Raw genomic sequence first — 6,000 nt, 5'->3', positions numbered from 1 at the left:
TCTCACGTGCATTTCTCAACACCTCTTGAGTGATCTTTTTGTTTGTTTGTTTTTTCATTTTTACGCTAAAGACTTAGAGACACAAAAAAATTAAACAATAATGATTTCTCTCTATTCCTTTCCACATTTTTAACTTTAATGAACAGTTTTAAAATTATTTTAGTAAACCAAGTAGAGCAAGCACAAAAATTTTAGATCGACTTCTTTAAAGTCTATAAGCATCTTTTTTACTTCATTATTCTCATTCTATGGTAACCAATTAATGAATGACTACAAAATTACAAATCATGATTTATCATGATTTGGTTCAAATCCACAAAATTTTTATGTACATAAAGGAAAAGATAAACTTTTAATTTTTCTGGCTATTTCACTCGACAGCAATATACTTGTTTCGTCATTCAATTTTCGAACAAAAATTTTCAACTGAAAAAAAAATAAGTGAAATTATTAATAAGAAGAATCAATTATCAACTATTAATTATGTATTTTAATGGTATTTTTAATTTGTAGTATATGGACAAATATATCAACAATATACATATAATTACAAACATAAATAAATTATAAATATTAAACAAGAATTACCTATAACAGATCTGACTATATCAGCATTTTGTGTTGCTTAGACATAAGTACGTGGAACTCTTTATATGGGTATGAAGTTAAAATATGATCCTTTACATATATTTTACGACTCATAAATTATTCACTTGTTATAAATATATTACCATATATAGTGAATGTCTACTTTATCATATATAGTGAATGTCTTAGAAACCCCAAGGTTAGTTTTTCCTTATAAATAAAGGGGTGTTCCTTCATTGTAACAAATCTCTCAAGAATTCCTCGTGAGAAATAAAGAAGTCTCCTCTCTTCTCTCTCTATTCTTCTTCTTCTTTATTTTATATTTCATAACACGTTATCAGCACGAGACTCTGCCAAATAAGGTGAGATTGTAAACCTAAAGATAATTTCAAGATTAAAAAGTCCTTATATTATTTGTCTTTTGTAACTAATGATATAATTATTATTGAATTTGAGGAAAAACAATTGGTTTGGAACACTTATGCTTTAAATTTTTGGTGGTTTAAACTGCACCATTTTGTACGGTGAGAAATATGTTATTTGTGCCACTGAGAACTATACAATTAATGAGACATTCTTTATTTTATACAATAATAAGTTGTTTAAGTTGCAGTTTAATAAACAATAATAAAGGTAATTATTGGTGGTCTCAATATTGTTTGATTATGTTTGAAACCAATATGCAGTTTATTAAACTATGCAATTTTGTATCGAATTTAATAAAACCATCATCGAATTCAATATAAATGGTATGGTGAGAAATTCTATAATGCAATTTTGTAATAATATTGTATGGTTGATTTCAACATTGAGTTAGATTTCCAAACCATAATAAGATATTGGGTTTAAGTCCCATTAATTTATGCCTAAGACGTATTTATATGGATAAAATGTTGAGTTTGAATCTCAATGCACCATATTGATGATATGATGATGGCTAAGGCAAAATAATGCCTCTTTGATGAAAGTCATGAAACATGAGTCATCAATATGCTCCATTATCTGAAGTGAATGTGGTAGCAGTGCATAATAAGTCTGAAAGATGACAATTTCATTCTTGAAGTGAATATGGTAGCAATATATGATATACTCTGAAGAAAAAAATTCTCTACACTACATGTATGCCTCGATGTGCTACTGAAGTAGCAATATCATCAAAGAGGTTATAAACTATCAAAATTTGATAGACTTAGGGCACGATTATATTTCATTCCTGGAAAATGAGATTTTCGATTGTTTCAATACAAACGTGAACTTGATTGTGATGGTATCACAACTCACCTTCGAATAAGGCAAAATAATTGAGAAGAGTTATTTTGAAATCTACTTGTGAAGTAGTAAATTCAAAAATTTATTCATGTAATAGTAAATCTGAAATTTACTGAAGTAAAAGGTACATGCATGGTAAACTTGGAGTTTACTACAATAAAAGTTCATAAATTGACATGAATGATTGCATATTGAAGAATCAGAAAATTCGTCATTATACCTAATGTTGCTTGTTCTCATAATAAGTTGGTTGGATCAACTAATTTTAAGATTGGATCCCTCAAAATCTGAAAAGTATAAAAGGTGAATAAGGGTTTGTTCACCAGTCATGTGATTTATTAAGATGCATCGATATAAGATGATCACTTGTACGTTTATTGCCATCCTACAGTTTAATATTTATAAAGTTGTTTGCTCAATAAAATCGAGTCAAGAGCATAACTTTCAGATTATGTATTCAAGATAATTCATCTTGATGATGATGGTTTGGCTTTGAATGCCTTTGATAAATAGCTAAATCATTGATAATGAAAATGAAGTTTCATGTGTTGGTCTAAAATATGATATATTACATACAATAACACTTGTATGCATTAGACCAATAGATTATAATTATTTCTTTCCTCTCAGTTGCTCAAGGTCATGAACCAAAATTTTCATCTAAAAAAAATTAATGTGTGGTATACGATTAATGAATATACCATGATGTACAAAGATGGATTCCTCAAAGAAGATAGAGGATGTATGCTAGTTTTACTAACATAAGGGGAAGATTATAAGTAGCTATAAAATATGTTAGGAATTATCATCAGATCCTCATTTAAAGGATAATTCAAGTCAAATGACGAAAGCATCTCATATTTAAGCTGCAAGTGCTCCTATTTTGGGTCATTGAAGGATAATGTCTATGCATGCGTGAAGCATGATAGACTAATCGATTCCAAATGAAATAATCCTTGAAAAATGAGGAGCAAATAATCATAATGAGAAGTCAATATGCTCTTGAAGAGCCTACGACATAACACTTCATAAAACCTTATAAGAGGTTCAGGTACCTGAAAATAATGAAGTGATGAGATCTCAAAATGTTATGTTACATTGTGAACTGATACAAAATGAGAAACCATCGATGATATCTTTGATACAATATTACCATAATATTATAAAAGATTACAAGGATCAAAGTTCTACGTTTATTAAAGCATGCTGACATAGAAACATTATCAAGTGACATAAAAGGATTCATCTTGGTAAGCGTAAAACTTATTTGATTTGTAGTCTAGATACTTGACGAGGTCACACATGATATGTTGAATTTTGTCACTCGACAAAATTTACATGAAAACTTATTTAAGGATTCAAAATGTTTGAAGCATATAAGAGTTTCTAGGAAACTTATTTATAATTCTTATATTGTATAAGCTTATAGCTTGAAAATTAATGAAACTCTAGGAGATTGTTCAAAAGCAATAAATTATTTGCTGAAATGATAAATATACCAATTTAGATTGGTTATGAAGTACCAAATATTAGTGCAATTGGTTCAGTCCTGTATCTTGCAAATACTATAAGGCTTGATATAACCTTTTCAGTTAAATTGTTAGCAAGATTGCGGTCTCGATCTTATTGGTCATGCTGATTTTGGGTACTTATCTGACCTGAATAAATCTCGGTCTCAAGAATGCAATGTGTTCACATGTGGATACTTCCATATCTTGAAGATATACAAGGCTGTAATACCCCGTATTTTCGTGCTAGAATTCTAACCATCGTTCCTGCGCGCCTAAGCTCTAATACAAGTGATTCTCACGTGAATAAAAGTTGCATGATTATTATCCTAGTCTATGGAGTAGTTTAGAGGTGAAAAATGTTCATAGCAATGACCTAGAACAAAGTTGAGCTAAGACCAATTGATTCATCCAAAGTTTGACATTCGATTCTACAAGGGTCACCTTCAAACGTGTATATCTCTTAATCTACATGGAATTTTTTATCCCAAGACCTATCAAATTGTATATAATTGAATTATCTTTCCAACGATACTAATTTCGCAAAAATCCGATACCCGAGCGAAGAGTTATGCCTATTTTCGTGAGAGACAGTAAGGGTGTGCGATGGGCAATGCGCTTCCCAATCAAATGTGTGCGATTGGGAGTGCGAAGCATACTTAAATGTCTGTCATAAGGTGTGCGACGCACACCTTAAGGTCTGTCATGGGCTGTGCGCCGCATACCTCACTTCAAAGTGCCAAAAATACCCCTATATATGTCTATAACACAGGTTAAACTCCCATAACACCAAACTAAGTTTACTTTCTCTCAAAATCACCAAGAACATTCATTAGGATTTCAACCTAAAAATTCAAATATCTCAAGATTCAACCATGAGTTTTCAATAATTCTTCGAGATTCGGAATCTCCATTCCTAGGGCTACAAGAAACACTCATTATTTTCACGAATAGAGTCCCAAGGCCAAGAGTTCATTCAAAGCTTCAAGTTTAAAGTATGTGGCATTTTTCAACAAGAACACTCTTTCATTCTTGTGCCCAAATTGATTTTTCTTTTATGAATATACATGATTTTACATGTTTTGATATGAAGCATGAATTTATACCCTGTATGGTTTTACATGAGATTATGATACTCTCTATGTTTTGGAAGTTGAATTGAATGAGAATGATGACATTTTTGTATATAAAGCTGAATTTTTCAGATTTTAAAGTAAATTATATATATTTATGATGAAAAGCATGAATCTAGAGAAAATTTAATATGATTTGACGTATGAGACCTTGAGTCCTAATTGGGATTGTACTTTGAGAAATTATGTGCTATAAGAAAAACGATATTTGAATCCCAAAGATAATTTTCTTTACCAAGATGTATGATTATAAAGCTGAAATTTTAAGTTTTAAGTAATTATTTTTGTGCTTATGTCATAAAGTATGAAACTTTGGAAGGTTTTATAGTGATATTGATGTACGGGTTTTTGGAGCCGTATTTGAGATTATTATTTTGAGAAAATCATGTGTTATAAACACCTTGAGTTTAAATGATTTGAGATGATAAAGAAGCTTTGACCTTTTGGTCATAAAAAGGGTTGTTTCTGAAACCGAGATGAAAAAGGAAATCCACTTTTATTGATTTATTATGAAAGGGGTAGCATGATGGCTCCCGTTGTGAATTGTTGAAATATTTATTAGTGGATTTTCTTTTGAAAAGATCTGAGCTAAGTCCGGGAGTAGTCTTTAGCACCGAGCAGGAGGTATAACTGGATTGGTACTTCCCTAGAACTACATGCCCCCATAAGTTGTGAGTCTGAGGCTGATTTATATATAGTGATCACTAGTGAATAAAATATTAAGGTCCTACTCCGATGGCAAGGATAGGAAAGCTCTCCTCAATGTGACTTGGACGTTGGACTCCATGTAGCTTACATAGTGTATGTCGGTTATGAGAGACTCCCAATGTGTGTGTGTACTCTTCTATCTAAGATGAAAACATATTTGCTTAAAAGGATGAGTTTGAGAAAGTCATTATTCTTAAAAGATTTAATGAATATATTCTAAAGAGAATTGACATGAGATTTGATTGTTTTGATGATTTAAAATTGAGATGAAAGTGAATTGAGAACGTATTGTAAAGACTTACTTGTTTTACTTTACATGTATTATTCATCCATTATTTCGATGATTTAATTCGAGCTAAGTGAGTCATCTATATCAGCATGCATAATTTTATAAACTATGATGATATTAAGATATTATTTTATATATGCATTGCACTCCTATATGCTCGGTACTCTTCCATGGTACTGACCCACATATTCGTATGTGGGCTATATTTTCTCAAAATGTAGGTACAAGGTATAGTTGCACCTTCAGATCCAGTCAGTTCGTGGTATCCAGTCATTAGGTGATGAGTCCTTTTGATTCAAGGGCTTGGGTTAGTTATGCAGAGTTTATAGTGTTTTATTTTCATTATTCAGTCATATTGAGTTGGGGTAGTCGTGAGTCATGACCCGGATACCTACAATCAGTACTAGTAGAGGCTTTATAGACAGTCAGTAGAAGTTGATGCATTCCATTTTAGTTTTGGTTGTAAAAGTAAAGTTGTAATCTTGTAAATTCAGTTTTGTATCTA

Source organism: Capsicum annuum, chromosome 12 (assembly GCF_002878395.1).
Source record: "Capsicum annuum cultivar UCD-10X-F1 chromosome 12, UCD10Xv1.1, whole genome shotgun sequence".
Classification (NCBI taxonomy): domain Eukaryota; kingdom Viridiplantae; phylum Streptophyta; class Magnoliopsida; order Solanales; family Solanaceae; genus Capsicum; species Capsicum annuum.
Note: the sequence above shows the minus strand (reverse complement) of the source record.